The sequence below is a fragment of the Symphodus melops genome (assembly GCF_947650265.1).
Source record: "Symphodus melops genome assembly, chromosome: 4".
Lineage (NCBI taxonomy): Eukaryota > Metazoa > Chordata > Actinopteri > Labriformes > Labridae > Symphodus > Symphodus melops.
In genome coordinates this window covers 8,060,480-8,082,138 of record NC_136694.1, presented here as the reverse complement: position 1 = coordinate 8,082,138, position 21,659 = coordinate 8,060,480, and positions in this window count along the sequence as shown.

Sequence of the window (21,659 nt, the reverse complement as noted above, 5' to 3'; positions counted from 1 at the left end):
TAAAGAACTAAAAGGTTCAGGGACTTCTCTTCAGGAACTAAAAGGTTCAGGGACTTCTCTTTAAAGATCTGAAAGGTTCAGGGACTTCTCTTCATAGAACTAAAAGGTTCAGGGACTTCTCTTCATAGAACTAAAATGTTCAGGGACTTCTCTTTAAAGAACTAAAAGGTTCAGGGACTTCTCTTCATAGAACTAAAAGGTTCAGGGACTTCTCCTCAGGAACTAAAAGGTTCACAGACTTCTCTTCAGGAACTAAAAGGTTCAGGGACTTCTCTTCAGGAACTAAAAGGTTCAGGGACTTCTCTTTAAAGATCTGAAAGGTTCAGGGACGTCTCTTCAGGAACTAAAAGGTTCAGGGACTTCTCTTCCAAGAACAAAAAGGTTCAGGGACTTCTCTTCCAAGAACAAAAAGGTTCAGGGACTTCTCTTCATAGAACTAAAAGGTTCATGGACTTCTCATCTCAGAACTAAAAGGTTCAGGGACTTGTCTTCAAAGAACTAAAAGGTTCAGGGACTTCTCTTCAGGAACAAAAAGGTTCATGGACTTCTCATCTCAGAACTAAAAGGTTCAGGGACTTCTCTTCAAAGAAATAAAAGGTTCAGGGACTTCTCTTTATGGAACTAAAAGGTTCAGGGACTTCTCTTCAAAGAACTAAAAGGTTCAGGGACTTCTCTTTGAAGATCTAAAAGGTTCAGAAACTTCTCTTCAGGAACAAAAAGGTTCAGGGACTTCTCTTCATATAACTAAAAGGTTCATGGACTTCTCATCTCAGAACTAAAAGGATCAGGGACTTCTCTTCAAAGAACTAAAAGGTTCAGGGACTTCTCTTTATGGAACTAAAAGGTTCAGGGACTTCTCTTCAAAGAACTAAAAGGTTCAGGGACTTCTCTTCAGGAACTAAAAGGTTCAGGGACTTCTCTTCATAGAACTAAAAGGTTCAGGGACATCTCTTAATAGAACTAAATGGTTCAGGGACTTCTCTTAAAAGAACTAAAAGGTTCAGGGACTTCTCATCTCAGAACTAAAAGGATCAGGGACTTCTCTTCAAAGAACTAAAAGGTTCAGGGACTTCTCTTTATGGAACTAAAAGGTTCAGGGACTTCTCTTCAAAGAACTAAAAGGTTCAGGGACTTCTCTTTGAAGATCTAAAAGGTTCAGAAACTTCTCTTCAGGAAATAAAAGGTTCAGGGACTTCTCTTTAAAGAACTAAAAGGTTCAGGGATTTCTCTTCAGGAACTAAAAGGTTCAGGGACTTCTCATCATAGAACTAAAAGGTTCAGGGACTTCTCATCATAGAACTAAAAGGTTCAAGGACTTCTATTCATTGAACTAAAAGGTTCAGGGACTTCTCTTCATAGAACTAAAAGGTTCAGGGACATCTTAATAGAACTAAATGGTTCAGGGACTTCTCTTTAAAGAACTAAAAGGTTCAGGGACTTCTCTTCAGGAACTAAAAGGTTCAGGGACTTCTCTTTAAAGATCTGAAAGGTTCAGGGACTTCTCTTCATAGAACTAAAAGGTTCAGGGACTTCTCTTCAGGAACTTAAAGGTTCAGGGACTTCTCTTCATAGAACTAAAAGGTTCAGGGACATCTCTTAATAGAACTAAATGGTTCAGGGACTTCTCTTTAAAGAACTAAAAGGTTCAGGGACTTCTCTTCAGGAACTAAAAGGTTCAGGGACTTCTCTTTAAAGATCTGAAAGGTTCAGGGACTTCTCTTCATAGAACTAAAAGGTTCAGGGACTTCTCTTCATAGAACTAAAAGGTTCAGGGACTTCTCCTCAGGAACTAAAAGGTTCACAGACTTCTCTTCAGGAACTAAAAGGTTCAGGGACTTCTCTTCAGGAACTAAAAGGTTCAGGGACTTCTCTTTAAAGATCTGAAAGGTTCAGGGAAGTCTCTTCAGGAACTAAAAGGTTCAGGGACTTCTCTTCATAGACCTAACAGGTTCAGGGACTTCTCTTCAGGAACTAAAAGGTTCACAGACTTCTCTTCAGGAACAAAAAGGTTCAGGGACTTCTCTTCATAGAACTAAAAGGTTCATGGACTTCTCATCTCAGAACTAAAAGGTTCAGGGACTTCTCTTCAAAGAACTAAAAGGTTCAGGGACTTCTCTTCAGGAACAAAAAGGTTCATGGACTTCTCATCTCAGAACTAAAAGGTTCAGGGACTTCTCTTTAAAGAACTAAAAGGTTCAGGGACTTCTCTTCAGGAACTAAAAGGTTCAGGGACTTCTCATCATAGAACTAAAAGGTTCAGGGACTTCTCTTCAGGAACAAAAAGGTTCATGGACTTCTCATCTCAGAACTAAAAGGTTCAGGGACTTCTCTTCAAAGAAATAAAAGGTTCAGGGACTTCTCTTTATGGAACTAAAAGGTTCAGGGACTTCTCTTCAAAGAACTAAAAGGTTCAGGGACTTCTCTTTGAAGATCTAAAAGGTTCAGAAATTTCTCTTCAGGAACAAAAAGGTTCAGGGACTTCTCTTCATAGAACTAAAAGGTTCATGGACTTCTCATCTCAGAACTAAAAGGATCAGGGACTTCTCTTCAAAGAACTAAAAGGTTCAGGGACTTCTCTTTATGGAACTAAAAGGTTCAGGGACTTCTCTTCAAAGAACTAAAAGGTTCAGGGACTTCTCTTTGAAGATCTAAAAGTTTCAGAAACTTCTCTTCAGGAACTAAAAGGTTCAGGGACTTCTCTTTAAAGAACTAAAAGGTTCAGGGACTTCTCTTCAGGAACTAAAAGGTTCAGGGACTTCTCATCATAGAACTAAAAGGTTCAGGGACTTCTCTTCATAGAACTAAAAGGTTCAAGGACTTCTATTCATTGAACTAAAAGGTTCAGGGACTTCTCTTCATAGAACTAAAAGGTTCAGGGACTTCTCTTCAGGAACTAAAAGGTTCAGGGACTTCTCTTCATAGAACTAAAAGGTTCAGGGACATCTCTTAATAGAACTAAATGGTTCAGGGACTTCTCTTTAAAGAACTAAAAGGTTCAGGGACTTCTCTTCAGGAACTAAAAGGTTCAGGGACTTCTCTTTAAAGATCTGAAAGGTTCAGGGACTTCTCTTCATAGAACTAAAAGGTTCAGGGACTTCTCTTCATAGAATTAAAATGTTCAGGGACTTCTCTTTAAAGAACTAAAAGGTTCAGGGACTTCTCTTCATAGAACTAAAAGGTTCAGGGACTTCTCCTCAGGAACTAAAAGGTTCACAGACTTCTCTTCAGGAACTAAAAGGTTCAGGGACTTCTCTTCAGGAACTAAAAGGTTCAGGGACTTCTCTTTAAAGATCTGAAAGGTTCAGGGACGTCTCTTCAGGAACTAAAAGGTTCAGGGACTTCTCTTCCAAGAACAAAAAGGTTCAGGGACTTCTCTTCATAGACCTAACAGGTTCAGGGACTTCTCTTCAGGAACTAAAAGGTTCACAGACTTCTCTTCAGGAACAAAAAGGTTCAGGGACTTCTCTTCATAGAACTAAAAGGTTCATGGACTTCTCATCTCAGAACTAAAAGGTTCAGGGACTTCTCTTCAAAGAACTAAAAGGTTCAGGGACTTCTGCTCAGGAACTAAAAGGTTCAGGGACTTCTCTTCAGGAACTAAAAGGTTCAGGGACTTCTCTTTAAAGATCTGAAAGGTTCAGGGACGTCTCTTCAGGAACTAAAAGGTTCAGGGACTTCTCTTCCAAGAACAAAAAGGTTCAGGGACTTCTCTTCATAGACCTAACAGGTTCAGGGACTTCTCTTCAGGAACTAAAAGGTTCACAGACTTCTCTTCAGGAACAAAAAGGTTCAGGGACTTCTCATCTCAGAACTAAAAGGTTCAGGGACTTCTCTTCAAAGAACTAAAAGGTTCAGGGACTTCTCTTCAGGAACAAAAAGGTTCATGGACTTCTCATCTCAGAACTAAAAGGTTCAGGGACTTCTCTTTAAAGAACTAAAAGGTTCAGGGACTTCTCTTCAGGAACTAAAAGGTTCAGGGACGTCTCTTTACAGAACTTAAAGGTTCAAGGACTTCTCTTCTGGAACTAAAAGGTTCAGGAACTTCTCTTCATGAACTGAAAAGTTCAGGGATGTCTCTTCGTAGAACTAAAGTGTTCACGGACTTCTATTCATAGAATTAAAAGGTTCAGGGACTTCTCTTAATAGATCTAAAAGTTTCAAGGACTTCTCTTCAGCAACTCAAAAGGTTCAGGGACTTCTCTTCATAGAACTAAAAGGTTCAGGGACTTCTCTTTAAAGTTCTGAAAGGTTCAGGGACGTCTCTTCAGGAACTAAAAGGTTCAGGGACTTCTCTTCCAAGAACAAAAAGGTTCAGGGACTTCTCTTCATAGACCTAACAGGTTCAGGGACTTCTCTTCAGGAACTAAAAGGTTCACAGACTTCTATTCAGGAACAAAAAGGTTCAGGGACTTCTCTTCATAGAACTAAAAGGTTCATGGACTTCTCATCTCAGAACTAAAAGGTTCACAGACTTCTATTCAGGAACAAAAAGGTTCAGGGACTTCTCTTCAGGAACAACAAGGTTCATGGACTTCTCATCTCAGAACTAAAAGGTTCAGGGACTTCTCTTCAAAGAACTAAAAGGTTCAGGGACTTCTCTTTATGGAACTAAAAGGTTCAGGGACTTCTCTTTGAAGATCTAAAAGGTTCAGAAACTTCTCTTCAGGAACAAAAAGGTTCAGGGACTTCTCTTCATAGAACTAAAAGGTTCATGGACTTCTCATCTCAGAACTAAAAGGATCAGGGACTTCTCTTCAAAGAACTAAAAGGTTCAGGGACTTCTCTTTATGGAACTAAAAGGTTCAGGGACTTCTCTTCAAAGAACTAAAAGGTTCAGGGACTTCTCTTTGAAGATCTAAAAGGTTCAGAAACTTCTCTTCAGGAAATAAAAGGTTCAGGGACTTCTCTTTAAAGAACTAAAAGGTTCAGGGACTTCTCTTCAGGAACTAAAAGGTTCAGGGACTTCTCATCATAGAACTAAAAGGTTCAGGGACTTCTCATCATAGAACTAAAAGGTTCAAGGACTTCTATTCATTGAACTAAAAGGTTCAGGGACTTCTCTTCATAGAACTAAAAGGTTCAGGGACATCTTAATAGAACTAAATGGTTCAGGGACTTCTCTTTAAAGAACTAAAAGGTTCAGGGACTTCTCTTCAGGAACTAAAAGGTTCAGGGACTTCTCTTTAAAGATCTGAAAGGTTCAGGGACTTCTCTTCATAGAACTAAAAGGTTCATGGACTTCTCATCTCAGAACTAAAAGGATCAGGGACTTCTCTTCAAAGAACTAAAAGGTTCAGGGACTTCTCTTTATGGAACTAAAAGGTTCAGGGACTTCTCTTCAAAGAACTAAAAGGTTCAGGGACTTCTCTTCAGGAACTAAAAGGTTCAGGGACTTCTCTTTAAAGATCTGAAAGGTTCAGGGACTTCTCTTCATAGAACTAAAAGGTTCAGGGACTTCTCTTCATAGAACTAAAAGGTTCAGGGACTTCTCCTCAGGAACTAAAAGGTTCACAGACTTCTCTTCAGGAACTAAAAGGTTCAGGGACTTCTCTTCAGGAACTAAAAGGTTCAGGGACTTCTCTTTAAAGATCTGAAAGGTTCAGGGAAGTCTCTTCAGGAACTAAAAGGTTCAGGGACTTCTCTTCATAGACCTAACAGGTTCAGGGACTTCTCTTCAGGAACTAAAAGGTTCACAGACTTCTCTTCAGGAACAAAAAGGTTCAGGGACTTCTCTTCATAGAACTAAAAGGTTCATGGACTTCTCATCTCAGAACTAAAAGGTTCAGGGACTTCTCTTCAAAGAACTAAAAGGTTCAGGGACTTCTCTTCAGGAACAAAAAGGTTCATGGACTTCTCATCTCAGAACTAAAAGGTTCAGGGACATCTCTTTAAAGAACTAAAAGGTTCAGGGACTTCTCTTCAGGAACTAAAAGGTTCAGGGACTTCTCATCATAGAACTAAAAGGTTCAGGGACTTCTCTTCATAGAACTAAAAGGTTCAAGGACTTCTATTCATTGAACTAAAAGGTTCAGGGACTTCTCTTCATAGAACTAAAAGGTTCAGGGACTTCTCTTCAGGAACAACAAGGTTCATGGACTTCTCATCTCAGAACTAAAAGGTTCAGGGACTTCTCTTCAAAGAACTAAAAGGTTCAGGGACTTCTCTTTATGGAACTAAAAGGTTCAGGGACTTCTCTTTGAAGATCTAAAAGGTTCAGAAACTTCTCTTCAGGAACAAAAAGGTTCAGGGACTTCTCTTCATAGAACTAAAAGGTTCATGGACTTCTCATCTCAGAACTAAAAGGATCAGGGACTTCTCTTCAAAGAACTAAAAGGTTCAGGGACTTCTCTTTATGGAACTAAAAGGTTCAGGGACTTCTCTTCAAAGAACTAAAAGGTTCAGGGACTTCTCTTTGAAGTTTTAAATGGTTCAGAAACTTCTCTTCAGGAAATAAAAGGTTCAGGGACTTCTCTTTAAAGAACTAAAAGGTTCAGGGACTTCTCTTCAGGAACTAAAAGGTTCAGGGACTTCTCATCATAGAACTAAAAGGTTCAGGGACTTCTCATCATAGAACTAAAAGGTTCAAGGACTTCTATTCATTGAACTAAAAGGTTCAGGGACTTCTCTTCATAGAACTAAAAGGTTCAGGGACATCTTAATAGAACTAAATGGTTCAGGGACTTCTCTTTAAAGAACTAAAAGGTTCAGGGACTTCTCTTCAGGAACTAAAAGGTTCAGGGACTTCTCTTTAAAGATCTGAAAGGTTCAGGGACTTCTCTTCATAGAACTAAAAGGTTCATGGACTTCTCATCTCAGAACTAAAAGGATCAGGGACTTCTCTTCAAAGAACTAAAAGGTTCAGGGACTTCTCTTTATGGAACTAAAAGGTTCAGGGACTTCTCTTCAAAGAACTAAAAGGTTCAGGGACTTCTCTTTGAAGATCTAAAAGGTTCAGAAACTTCTCTTCAGGAACTAAAAGGTTCAGGGACTTCTCTTCATAGAACTAAAAGGTTCAGGGACTTCTCCTCAGGAACTAAAAGGTTCACAGACTTCTCTTCAGGAACTAAAAGGTTCAGGGACTTCTCTTCAGGAACTAAAAGGTTAAGGGACTTCTCTTTAAAGATCTGAAAGGTTCAGGGAAGTCTCTTCAGGAACTAAAAGGTTCAGGGACTTCTCTTCATAGACCTAACAGGTTCAGGGACTTCTCTTCAGGAACTAAAAGGTTCACAGACTTCTCTTCAGGAACAAAAAGGTTCAGGGACTTCTCTTCATAGAACTAAAAGGTTCATGGACTTCTCATCTCAGAACTAAAAGGTTCAGGGACTTCTCTTCAAAGAACTAAAAGGTTCAGGGACTTCTCTTCAGGAACAAAAAGGTTCATGGACTTCTCATCTCAGAACTAAAAGGTTCAGGGACATCTCTTTAAAGAACTAAAAGGTTCAGGGACTTCTCTTCAGGAACTAAAAGGTTCAGGGACTTCTCATCATAGAACTAAAAGGTTCAGGGACTTCTCTTCATAGAACTAAAAGGTTCAAGGACTTCTATTCATTGAACTAAAAGGTTCAGGGACTTCTCTTCATAGAACTAAAAGGTTCAGGGACTTCTCTTCAGGAACTAAAAGGTTCAGGGACTTCTCTTCATAGAACTAAAAGGTTCAGGGACATCTCTTAATAGAACTAAATGGTTCAGGGACTTCTCTTTAAAGAACTAAAAGGTTCAGGGACTTCTCTTCAGGAACTAAAAGGTTCAGGGACTTCTCTTTAAAGATCTGAAAGGTTCAGGGACTTCTCTTCATAGAACTAAAAGGTTCAGGGACTTCTCTTCATAGAACTAAAATGTTCAGGGACTTCTCTTTAAAGAACTAAAAGGTTCAGGGACTTCTCTTCATAGAACTAAAAGGTTCAGGGACTTCTCCTCAGGAACTAAAAGGTTCACAGACTTCTCTTCAGGAACTAAAAGGTTCAGGGACTTCTCTTCAGGAACTAAAAGGTTCAGGGACTTCTCTTTAAAGATCTGAAAGGTTCAGGGACGTCTCTTCAGGAACTAAAAGGTTCAGGGACTTCTCATCATAGAACTAAAAGGTTCAGGGACTTCTCTTCATAGAACTAAAAGGTTCAAGGACTTCTATTCATTGAACTAAAAGGTTCAGGGACTTCTCTTCATAGAACTAAAAGGTTCAGGGACTTCTCTTCAGGAACTAAAAGGTTCAGGGACTTCTCTTCATAGAACTAAAAGGTTCAGGGACATCTCTTAATAGAACTAAATGGTTCAGGGACTTCTCTTTAAAGAACTAAAAGGTTCAGGGACTTCTCTTCAGGAACTAAAAGGTTCAGGGACTTCTCTTTAAAGATCTGAAAGGTTCAGGGACTTCTCTTCATAGAACTAAAAGGTTCAGGGACTTCTCTTCATAGAACTAAAAGGTTCAGGGACTTCTCTTTAAAGTTCTGAAAGGTTCAGGGACGTCTCATCAGGAACTAAAAGGTTCAGGGACTTCTCTTCCAAGAACAAAAAGGTTCAGGGACTTCTCTTAATAGATCTAAAAGTTTCAAGGACTTCTCTTCAGCAACTCAAAAGGTTCAGGGACTTCTCTTCATAGAACTAAAAGGTTCAGGGACTTCTCTTTAAAGTTCTGAAAGGTTCAGGGACGTCTCTTCAGGAACTAAAAGGTTCAGGGACTTCTCTTCCAAGAACAAAAAGGTTCAGGGACTTCTCTTCATAGACCTAACAGGTTCAGGGACTTCTCTTCAGGAACTAAAAGGTTCACAGACTTCTATTCAGGAACAAAAAGGTTCAGGGACTTCTCTTCATAGAACTAAAAGGTTCATGGACTTCTCATCTCAGAACTAAAAGGTTCACAGACTTCTATTCAGGAACAAAAAGGTTCAGGGACTTCTCTTCAGGAACAACAAGGTTCATGGACTTCTCATCTCAGAACTAAAAGGTTCAGGGACTTCTCTTCAAAGAACTAAAAGGTTCAGGGACTTCTCTTTATGGAACTAAAAGGTTCAGGGACTTCTCTTTGAAGATCTAAAAGGTTCAGAAACTTCTCTTCAGGAACAAAAAGGTTCAGGGACTTCTCTTCATAGAACTAAAAGGTTCATGGACTTCTCATCTCAGAACTAAAAGGATCAGGGACTTCTCTTCAAAGAACTAAAAGGTTCAGGGACTTCTCTTTATGGAACTAAAAGGTTCAGGGACTTCTCTTCAAAGAACTAAAAGGTTCAGGGACTTCTCTTTGAAGTTTTAAAAGGTTCAGAAACTTCTCTTCAGGAAATAAAAGGTTCAGGGACTTCTCTTTAAAGAACTAAAAGGTTCAGGGACTTCTCTTCAGGAACTAAAAGGTTCAGGGACTTCTCATCATAGAACTAAAAGGTTCAGGGACTTCTCATCATAGAACTAAAAGGTTCAAGGACTTCTATTCATTGAACTAAAAGGTTCAGGGACTTCTCTTCATAGAACTAAAAGGTTCAGGGACATCTTAATAGAACTAAATGGTTCAGGGACTTCTCTTTAAAGAACTAAAAGGTTCAGGGACTTCTCTTCAGGAACTAAAAGGTTCAGGGACTTCTCTTTAAAGATCTGAAAGGTTCAGGGACTTCTCTTCATAGAACTAAAAGGTTCATGGACTTCTCATCTCAGAACTAAAAGGATCAGGGACTTCTCTTCAAAGAACTAAAAGGTTCAGGGACTTCTCTTTATGGAACTAAAAGGTTCAGGGACTTCTCTTCAAAGAACTAAAAGGTTCAGGGACTTCTCTTTGAAGATCTAAAAGGTTCAGAAACTTCTCTTCAGGAAATAAAAGGTTCAGGGACTTCTCTTTAAAGAACTAAAAGGTTCAGGGACTTCTCTTCAGGAACTAAAAGGTTCAGGGACTTCTCATCATAGAACTAAAAGGTTCAGGGACTTCTCATCATAGAACTAAAAGGTTCAAGGACTTCTATTCATTGAACTAAAAGGTTCAGGGACTTCTCTTCATAGAACTAAAAGGTTCAGGGACATCTTAATAGAACTAAATGGTTCAGGGACTTCTCTTTAAAGAACTAAAAGGTTCAGGGACTTCTCTTCAGGAACTAAAAGGTTCAGGGACTTCTCTTTAAAGATCTGAAAGGTTCAGGGACTTCTCTTCATAGAACTAAAAGGTTCAGGGACTTCTCTTCAGGAACTTAAAGGTTCAGGGACTTCTCTTCATAGAACTAAAAGGTTCAGGGACATCTCTTAATAGAACTAAATGGTTCAGGGACTTCTCTTTAAAGAACTAAAAGGTTCAGGGACTTCTCTTCAGGAACTAAAAGGTTCAGGGACTTCTCTTTAAAGATCTGAAAGGTTCAGGGACTTCTCTTCATAGAACTAAAAGGTTCAGGGACTTCTCTTCATAGAACTAAAAGGTTCAGGGACTTCTCCTCAGGAACTAAAAGGTTCACAGACTTCTCTTCAGGAACTAAAAGGTTCAGGGACTTCTCTTCAGGAACTAAAAGGTTAAGGGACTTCTCTTTAAAGATCTGAAAGGTTCAGGGAAGTCTCTTCAGGAACTAAAAGGTTCAGGGACTTCTCTTCATAGACCTAACAGGTTCAGGGACTTCTCTTCAGGAACTAAAAGGTTCACAGACTTCTCTTCAGGAACAAAAAGGTTCAGGGACTTCTCTTCATAGAACTAAAAGGTTCATGGACTTCTCATCTCAGAACTAAAAGGTTCAGGGACTTCTCTTCAAAGAACTAAAAGGTTCAGGGACTTCTCTTCAGGAACAAAAAGGTTCATGGACTTCTCATCTCAGAACTAAAAGGTTCAGGGACATCTCTTTAAAGAACTAAAAGGTTCAGGGACTTCTCTTCAGGAACTAAAAGGTTCAGGGACTTCTCATCATAGAACTAAAAGGTTCAGGGACTTCTCTTCATAGAACTAAAAGGTTCAAGGACTTCTATTCATTGAACTAAAAGGTTCAGGGACTTCTCTTCATAGAACTAAAAGGTTCAGGGACTTCTCTTCAGGAACTAAAAGGTTCAGGGACTTCTCTTCATAGAACTAAAAGGTTCAGGGACATCTCTTAATAGAACTAAATGGTTCAGGGACTTCTCTTTAAAGAACTAAAAGGTTCAGGGACTTCTCTTCAGGAACTAAAAGGTTCAGGGACTTCTCTTTAAAGATCTGAAAGGTTCAGGGACTTCTCTTCATAGAACTAAAAGGTTCAGGGACTTCTCTTCATAGAACTAAAATGTTCAGGGACTTCTCTTTAAAGAACTAAAAGGTTCAGGGACTTCTCTTCATAGAACTAAAAGGTTCAGGGACTTCTCCTCAGGAACTAAAAGGTTCACAGACTTCTCTTCAGGAACTAAAAGGTTCAGGGACTTCTCTTCAGGAACTAAAAGGTTCAGGGACTTCTCTTTAAAGATCTGAAAGGTTCAGGGACGTCTCTTCAGGAACTAAAAGGTTCAGGGACTTCTCTTCCAAGAACGAAAAGGTTCAGGGACTTCTCTTCATAGACCTAACAGGTTCAGGGACTTCTCTTCAGGAACTAAAAGGTTCACAGACTTCTCTTCAGGAACAAAAAGGTTCAGGGACTTCTCTTCATAGAACTAAAAGGTTCATGGACTTCTCATCTCAGAACTAAAAGGTTCAGGGACTTCTCTTCAAAGAACTAAAAGGTTCAGGGACTTCTCTTCAGGAACAAAAAGGTTCATGGACTTCTCATCTCTGAACTAAAAGGTTCAGGGACTTCTCTTCAAAGAAATAAAAGGTTCAGGGACTTCTCTTTATGGAACTAAAAGGTTCAGGGACTTCTCTTCAAAGAACTAAAAGGTTCAGGGACTTCTCTTTATGGAACTAAAAGGTTCAGGGACTTCTCTTTGAAGATCTAAAAGGTTCAGAAACTTCTCTTCAGGAACAAAAAGGTTCAGGGACTTCTCTTCATAGAACTAAAAGGTTCATGGACTTCTCATCTCAGAACTAAAAGGATCAGGGACTTCTCTTCAAAGAACTAAAAGGTTCAGGGACTTCTCTTTATGGAACTAAAAGGTTCAGGGACTTCTCTTCAAAGAACTAAAAGGTTCAGGGACTTCTCTTTGAAGTTTTAAAAGGTTCAGAAACTTCTCTTCAGGAAATAAAAGGTTCAGGGACTTCTCTTTAAAGAACTAAAAGGTTCAGGGACTTCTCTTCAGGAACTAAAAGGTTCAGGGACTTCTCATCATAGAACTAAAAGGTTCAGGGACTTCTCATCATAGAACTAAAAGGTTCAAGGACTTCTATTCATTGAACTAAAAGGTTCAGGGACTTCTCTTCATAGAACTAAAAGGTTCAGGGACATCTTAATAGAACTAAATGGTTCAGGGACTTCTCTTTAAAGAACTAAAAGGTTCAGGGACTTCTCTTCAGGAACTAAAAGGTTCAGGGACTTCTCTTTAAAGATCTGAAAGGTTCAGGGACTTCTCTTCATAGAACTAAAAGGTTCATGGACTTCTCATCTCAGAACTAAAAGGATCAGGGACTTCTCTTCAAAGAACTAAAAGGTTCAGGGACTTCTCTTTATGGAACTAAAAGGTTCAGGGACTTCTCTTCAAAGAACTAAAAGGTTCAGGGACTTCTCTTTGAAGATCTAAAAGGTTCAGAAACTTCTCTTCAGGAAATAAAAGGTTCAGGGACTTCTCTTTAAAGAACTAAAAGGTTCAGGGACTTCTCTTCAGGAACTAAAAGGTTCAGGGACTTCTCATCATAGAACTAAAAGGTTCAGGGACTTCTCATCATAGAACTAAAAGGTTCAAGGACTTCTATTCATTGAACTAAAAGGTTCAGGGACTTCTCTTCATAGAACTAAAAGGTTCAGGGACATCTTAATAGAACTAAATGGTTCAGGGACTTCTCTTTAAAGAACTAAAAGGTTCAGGGACTTCTCTTCAGGAACTAAAAGGTTCAGGGACTTCTCTTTAAAGATCTGAAAGGTTCAGGGACTTCTCTTCATAGAACTAAAAGGTTCAGGGACTTCTCTTCAGGAACTTAAAGGTTCAGGGACTTCTCTTCATAGAACTAAAAGGTTCAGGGACATCTCTTAATAGAACTAAATGGTTCAGGGACTTCTCTTTAAAGAACTAAAAGGTTCAGGGACTTCTCTTCAGGAACTAAAAGGTTCAGGGACTTCTCTTTAAAGATCTGAAAGGTTCAGGGACTTCTCTTCATAGAACTAAAAGGTTCAGGGACTTCTCTTCATAGAACTAAAAGGTTCAGGGACTTCTCCTCAGGAACTAAAAGGTTCACAGACTTCTCTTCAGGAACTAAAAGGTTCAGGGACTTCTCTTCAGGAACTAAAAGGTTAAGGGACTTCTCTTTAAAGATCTGAAAGGTTCAGGGAAGTCTCTTCAGGAACTAAAAGGTTCAGGGACTTCTCTTCATAGACCTAACAGGTTCAGGGACTTCTCTTCAGGAACTAAAAGGTTCACAGACTTCTCTTCAGGAACAAAAAGGTTCAGGGACTTCTCTTCATAGAACTAAAAGGTTCATGGACTTCTCATCTCAGAACTAAAAGGTTCAGGGACTTCTCTTCAAAGAACTAAAAGGTTCAGGGACTTCTCTTCAGGAACAAAAAGGTTCATGGACTTCTCATCTCAGAACTAAAAGGTTCAGGGACATCTCTTTAAAGAACTAAAAGGTTCAGGGACTTCTCTTCAGGAACTAAAAGGTTCAGGGACTTCTCATCATAGAACTAAAAGGTTCAGGGACTTCTCTTCATAGAACTAAAAGGTTCAAGGACTTCTATTCATTGAACTAAAAGGTTCAGGGACTTCTCTTCATAGAACTAAAAGGTTCAGGGACTTCTCTTCAGGAACTAAAAGGTTCAGGGACTTCTCTTCATAGAACTAAAAGGTTCAGGGACATCTCTTAATAGAACTAAATGGTTCAGGGACTTCTCTTTAAAGAACTAAAAGGTTCAGGGACTTCTCTTCAGGAACTAAAAGGTTCAGGGACTTCTCTTTAAAGATCTGAAAGGTTCAGGGACTTCTCTTCATAGAACTAAAAGGTTCAGGGACTTCTCTTCATAGAACTAAAATGTTCAGGGACTTCTCTTTAAAGAACTAAAAGGTTCAGGGACTTCTCTTCATAGAACTAAAAGGTTCAGGGACTTCTCCTCAGGAACTAAAAGGTTCACAGACTTCTCTTCAGGAACTAAAAGGTTCAGGGACTTCTCTTCAGGAACTAAAAGGTTCAGGGACTTCTCTTTAAAGATCTGAAAGGTTCAGGGACGTCTCTTCAGGAACTAAAAGGTTCAGGGACTTCTCTTCCAAGAACGAAAAGGTTCAGGGACTTCTCTTCATAGACCTAACAGGTTCAGGGACTTCTCTTCAGGAACTAAAAGGTTCACAGACTTCTCTTCAGGAACAAAAAGGTTCAGGGACTTCTCTTCATAGAACTAAAAGGTTCATGGACTTCTCATCTCAGAACTAAAAGGTTCAGGGACTTCTCTTCAAAGAACTAAAAGGTTCAGGGACTTCTCTTCAGGAACAAAAAGGTTCATGGACTTCTCATCTCTGAACTAAAAGGTTCAGGGACTTCTCTTCAAAGAAATAAAAGGTTCAGGGACTTCTCTTTATGGAACTAAAAGGTTCAGGGACTTCTCTTCAAAGAACTAAAAGGTTCAGGGACTTCTCTTTGAAGATCTAAAAGGTTCAGAAACTTCTCTTCAGGAACAAAAAGGTTCAGGGACTTCTCTTCATAGAACTAAAAGGTTCATGGACTTCTCATCTCAGAACTAAAAGGATCAGGGACTTCTCTTCAAAGAACTAAAAGGTTCAGGGACTTCCCTTTATGGAACTAAAAGGTTCAGGGACTTCTCTTCAAAGAACTAAAAGGTTCAGGGACTTCTCTTTGAAGATCTAAAAGTTTCAGAAACTTCTCTTCAGGAACTAAAGGGTTCAGGGACTTCTCTTTAAAGAACTAAAAGGTTCAGGGACTTCTCTTCAGGAACTAAAAGGTTCAGGGACTTCTCATCATAGAACTAAAAGGTTCAGGGACTTCTCTTCATAGAACTAAAAGGTTCAAGGACTTCTATTCATTGAACTAAAAGGTTCAGGGACTTCTCTTCATAGAACTAAAAGGTTCAGGGACTTCTCTTCAGGAACTAAAAGGTTCAGGGACTTCTCTTCATAGAACTAAAAGGTTCAGGGACATCTCTTAATAGAACTAAATGGTTCAGGGACTTCTCTTTAAAGAACTAAAAGGTTCAGGGACTTCTCTTCAGGAACTAAAAGGTTCAGGGACTTCTCTTTAAAGATCTGAAAGGTTCAGGGACTTCTCTTCATAGAACTAAAAGGTTCAGGGACTTCTCTTCATAGAACTAAAATGTTCAGGGACTTCTCTTTAAAGAACTAAAAGGTTCAGGGACTTCTCTTCATAGAACTAAAAGGTTCAGGGACTTCTCCTCAGGAACTAAAAGGTTCACAGACTTCTCTTCAGGAACTAAAAGGTTCAGGGACTTCTCTTCAGGAACTAAAAGGTTCAGGGACTTCTCTTTAAAGATCTGAAAGGTTCAGGGACGTCTCTTCAGGAACTAAAAGGTTCAGGGACTTCTCTTCCAAGAACAAAAAGGTTCAGGGACTTCTCTTCATAGACCTAACAGGTTCAGGGACTTCTCTTCAGGAACTAAAAGGTTCACAGACTTCTCTTTAGGAACAAAAAGGTTCAGGGACTTCTCTTCATAGAACTAAAAGGTTCATGGACTTCTCATCTCAGAACTAAAAGGTTCAGGGACTTGTCTTCAAAGAACTAAAAGGTTCAGGGACTTCTCTTCAGGAACAAAAAGGTTCATGGACTTCTCATCTCAGAACTAAAAGGTTCAGGGACTTCTCTTCAAAGAAATAAAAGGTTCAGGGACTTCTCTTTATGGAACTAAAAGGTTCAGGGACTTCTCTTCAAAGAACTAAAAGGTTCAGGGACTTCTCTTTGAAGATCTAAAAGGTTCAGAAACTTCTCTTCAGGAACAAAAAGGTTCAGGGACTTCTCTTCATATAACTAAAAGGTTCATGGACTTCTCATCTCAGAACTAAAAGGATCAGGGACTTCTCTTCAAAGAACTAAAAGGTTCAGGGACTTCTCTTTATGGAACTAAAAGGTTCAGGGACTTCTCTTCAAAGAACTAAAAGGTTCAGGGACTTCTCTTTGAAGATCTAAAAGTTTCAGAAACTTCTCTTCAGGAACTAAAAGGTTCAGGGACTTCTCTTTAAAGAACTAAAAGGTTCAGGGACTTCTCTTCAGGAACTAAAAGGTTCAGGGACTTCTCATCATAGAACTAAAAGGTTCAGGGACTTCTCTTCATAGAACTAAAAGGTTCAAGGACTTCTATTCATTGAACTAAAAGGTTCAGGGACTTCTCTTCATAGAACTAAAAGGTTCAGGGACTTCTCTTCAGGAACTAAAAGGTTCAGGGACTTCTCTTCATAGAACTAAAAGGTTCAGGGACATCTCTTAATAGAACTAAATGGTTCAGGGACTTCTCTTTAAAGAACTAAAAGGTTCAGGGACTTCTCTTCAGGAACTAAAAGGTTCAGGGACTTCTCTTTAAAGATCTGAAAGGTTCAGGGACTTCTCTTCATAGAACTAAAAGGTTCAGGGACTTCTCTTCATAGAACTAAAATGTTCAGGGACTTCTCTTCATAGAACTAAAAGGTTCATGGACTTCTCATCTCAGAACTAAAAGGTTCAGGGACTTCTCTTCAAAGAACTAAAAGGTTCAGGGACTTCTCTTCAGGAACAAAAAGGTTCATGGACTTCTCATCATAGAACTAAAAGGTTCAGGGACTTCTCATCATAGAACTAAAATGTTCAAGGACTTCTATTCATTGAACTAAAAGGTTCAGGGACTTCTCTTCATAGAACTAAAAGGTTCAGGGACTTCTCTTCAGGAACTAAAAGGTTCAGGGACTTCTCTTCAGGAACAAAAAGGTTCAGGGACTTCTCTTTAAAGATCTGAAAGGTTCAGGGACTTCTCTTCATAGAACTAAAAGGTTCAGGGACTTCTCTTCATAGAACTAAAATGTTCAGGGACTTCTCTTTAAAGAACTAAAAGGTTCAGGGACTTCTCTTCATAGAACTAAAAGGTTCAGGGACTTCTCCTCAGGAACTAAAAGGTTCACAGACTTCTCTTCAGGAACTAAAAGGTTCAGGGACTTCTCTTCAGGAACTAAAAGGTTCAGGGACTTCTCTTTAAAGATCTGAAAGGTTCAGGGACGTCTCTTCAGGAACTAAAAGGTTCAGGGACTTCTCTTCCAAGAACAAAAAGGTTCAGGGACTTCTCTTCATAGACCTAACAGGTTCAGGGACTTCTCTTCAGGAACTAAAAGGTTCACAGACTTCTCTTCAGGAACAAAAAGGTTCAGGGACTTCTCTTCATAGAACTAAAAGGTTCATGGACTTCTCATCTCAGAACTAAAAGGTTCAGGGACTTCTCTTCAAAGAACTAAAAGGTTCAGGGACTTCTCTTCAGGAACAAAAAGGTTCATGGACTTCTCATCTCTGAACTAAAAGGTTCAGGGACTTCTCTTCAAAGAACTAAAAGGTTGAGGGACTTCTCTTTATGGAACTAAAAGGTTCAGGGACTTCTCTTCAAAGAACTAAAAGGTTCAGGGACTTCTCTTTGAAGATCTAAAAGGTTCAGAAACTTCTCTTCAGGAACAAAAAGGTTCAGGGACTTCTCTTCATAGAACTAAAAGGTTCATGGACTTCTCATCTCAGAACTAAAAGGATCAGGGACTTCTCTTCAAAGAACTAAAAGGTTCAGGGACTTCTCTTTATGGAACTAAAAGGTTCAGGGACTTCTCTTCAAAGAACTAAAAGGTTCAGGGACTTCTCTTTGAAGATCTAAAAGGTTCAGAAACTTCTCTTCAGGAACTAAAAGGTTCAGGGACTTCTCTTTAAAGAACTAAAAGGTTCAGGGACTTCTCTTCAGGAACTAAAAGCTTCAGGGACTTATCTTCATAGAACTAAAAGGTTCAGGGACATCTCTTAATAGAACTAAATGGTTCAGGGACTTCTCTTTAAAGAACTAAAAGGTTCAGGGACTTCTCTTCAGGAACTAAAAGGTTCAGGGACTTCTCTTTAAAGATCTGAAAGGTTCAGGGACTTCTCTTCATAGAACTAAAAGGTTCAGGGACTTCTCTTCATAGAACTAAAATGTTCAGGGACTTCTCTTTAAAGAACTAAAAGGTTCAGGGACTTCTCTTCATAGAACTAAAAGGTTCAGGGACTTCTCCTCAGGAACTAAAAGGTTCACAGACTTCTCTTCAGGAACTAAAAGGTTCAGGGACTTCTCGTCATAGAACTAAAAGGTTCAGGGACGTCTCTTTAAAGATCGAAAAGGTTCAGGGACTTCTCTTCAGGAACTAAAAGGTTCACAGACTTCTCTTCAGGAACAAAAAGGTTCAGGGACTTCTCATCTCAGAACTAAAAGGTTCAGGGACTTCTCTTCAAAGAACTAAAAGGTTCAGGGACTTCTCTTCAGGAACAAAAAGGTTCATGGACTTCTCATCTCAGAACTAAAAGGTTCAGGGACTTCTCTTTAAAGAACTAAAAGGTTCAGGGACTTCTCTTCAGGAACTAAAAGGTTCAGGGACGTCTCTTTACAGAACTTAAAGGTTCAAGGACTTCTCTTCTGGAACTAAAAGGTTCAGGAACTTCTCTTCATGAACTGAAAAGTTCAGGGATGTCTCTTCGTAGAACTAAAGTGTTCACGGACTTCTATTCATAGAATTAAAAGGTTCAGGGACTTCTCTTAATAGATCTAAAAGTTTCAAGGACTTCTCTTCAGCAACTCAAAAGGTTCAGGGACTTCTCTTCATAGAACTAAAAGGTTCAGGGACTTCTCTTTAAAGTTCTGAAAGGTTCAGGGACGTCTCTTCAGGAACTAAAAGGTTCAGGGACTTCTCTTCCAAGAACTAAAAGGTTCAGGGACTTCTCTTTATGGAACTAAAAGGTTCAGGGACTTCTCTTCAAAGAACTAAAAGGTTCAGGGACTTCTCTTTGAAGATCTAAAAGGTTCAGAAACTTCTCTTCAGGAAATAAAAGGTTCAGGGACTTCTCTTTAAAGAACTAAAAGGTTCAGGGACTTCTCTTCAGGAACTAAAAGGTTCAGGGACTTCTCTTCAAAGAACTAAAAGGTTCAGGGACTTCTCTTCAGGAACAAAAAGGTTCATGGACTTCTCATCATAGAACTAAAAGGTTCAGGGACTTCTCATCATAGAACTAAAATGTTCAAGGACTTCTATTCATTGAACTAAAAGGTTCAGGGACTTCTCTTCATAGAACTAAAAGGTTCAGGGACTTCTCTTCAGGAACTAAAAGGTTCAGGGACTTCTCTTCAGGAACAAAAAGGTTCAGGGACTTCTCTTTAAAGATCTGAAAGGTTCAGGGACTTCTCTTCATAGAACTAAAAGGTTCAGGGACTTCTCTTCATGGAACTAAAATGTTCAGGGACTTCTCTTTAAAGAACTAAAAGGTTCAGGGACTTCTCTTCATAGAACTAAAAGGTTCAGGGACTTCTCCTCAGGAACTAAAAGGTTCACAGACTTCTCTTCAGGAACTAAAAGGTTCAGGGACTTCTCTTCAGGAACTAAAAGGTTCAGGGACTTCTCTTTAAAGATCTGAAAGGTTCAGGGACGTCTCTTCAGGAACTAAAAGGTTCAGGGACTTCTCTTCCAAGAACAAAAAGGTTCAGGGACTTCTCTTCATAGACCTAACAGGTTCAGGGACTTCTCTTCAGGAACTAAAAGGTTCACAGACTTCTCTTCAGGAACAAAAAGGTTCAGGGACTTCTCTTCATAGAACTAAAAGGTTCATGGACTTCTCATCTCAGAACTAAAAGGTTCAGGGACTTCTCTTCAAAGAACTAAAAGGTTCAGGGACTTCTCTTCAGGAACAAAAAGGTTCATGGACTTCTCATCTCTGAACTAAAAGGTTCAGGGACTTCTCTTCAAAGAACTAAAAGGTTGAGGGACTTCTCTTTATGGAACTAAAAGGTTCAGGGACTTCTCTTCAAAGAACTAAAAGGTTCAGGGACTTCTCTTTGAAGATCTAAAAGGTTCAGAAACTTCTCTTCAGGAACAAAAAGGTTCAGGGACTTCTCTTCATAGAACTAAAAGGTTCATGGACTTCTCATCTCAGAACTAAAAGGATCAGGGACTTCTCTTCAAAGAACTAAAAGGTTCAGGGACTTCTCTTTATGGAACTAAAAGGTTCAGGGACTTCTCTTCAAAGAACTAAAAGGTTCAGGGACTTCTCTTTGAAGATCTAAAAGGTTCAGAAACTTCTCTTCAGGAACTAAAAGGTTCAGGGACTTCTCTTTAAAGAACTAAAAGGTTCAGGGACTTCTCTTCAGGAACTAAAAGCTTCAGGGACTTCTCTTCATAGAACTAAAAGGTTCAGGGACATCTCTTAATAGAACTAAATGGTTCAGGGACTTCTCTTTAAAGAACTAAAAGGTTCAGGGACTTCTCTTCAGGAACTAAAAGGTTCAGGGACTTCTCTTTAAAGATCTGAAAGGTTCAGGGACTTCTCTTCATAGAACTAAAAGGTTCAGGGACTTCTCTTCATAGAACTAAAATGTTCAGGGACTTCTCTTTAAAGAACTAAAAGGTTCAGGGACTTCTCTTCATAGAACTAAAAGGTTCAGGGACTTCTCCTCAGGAACTAAAAGGTTCACAGACTTCTCTTCAGGAACTAAAAGGTTCAGGGACTTCTCGTCATAGAACTAAAAGGTTCAGGGACGTCTCTTTAAAGATCGAAAAGGTTCAGGGACTTCTCTTCAGGAACTAAAAGGTTCACAGACTTCTCTTCAGGAACAAAAAGGTTCAGGGACTTCTCATCTCAGAACTAAAAGGTTCAGGGACTTCTCTTCAAAGAACTAAAAGGTTCAGGGACTTCTCTTCAGGAACAAAAAGGTTCATGGACTTCTCATCTCAGAACTAAAAGGTTCAGGGACTTCTCTTTAAAGAACTAAAAGGTTCAGGGACTTCTCTTCAGGAACTAAAAGGTTCAGGGACGTCTCTTTACAGAACTTAAAGGTTCAAGGACTTCTCTTCTGGAACTAAAAGGTTCAGGAACTTCTCTTCATGAACTGAAAAGTTCAGGGATGTCTCTTCGTAGAACTAAAGTGTTCACGGACTTCTATTCATAGAATTAAAAGGTTCAGGGACTTCTCTTAATAGATCTAAAAGTTTCAAGGACTTCTCTTCAGCAACTCAAAAGGTTCAGGGACTTCTCTTCATAGAACTAAAAGGTTCAGGGACTTCTCTTTAAAGTTCTGAAAGGTTCAGGGACGTCTCTTCAGGAACTAAAAGGTTCAGGGACTTCTCTTCCAAGAACTAAAAGGTTCAGGGACTTCTCTTTATGGAACTAAAAGGTTCAGGGACTTCTCTTCAAAGAACTAAAAGGTTCAGGGACTTCTCTTTGAAGATCTAAAAGGTTCAGAAACTTCTCTTCAGGAAATAAAAGGTTCAGGGACTTCTCTTTAAAGAACTAAAAGGTTCAGGGACTTCTCTTCAGGAACTAAAAGGTTCAGGGACTTCTCATCATAGAACTAAAAGGTTCAGGGACTTCTCATCATAGAACTAAAAGGTTCAAGGACTTCTATTCATTGAACTAAAAGGTTCAGGGACTTCTCTTCATAGAACTAAAAGGTTCAGGGACA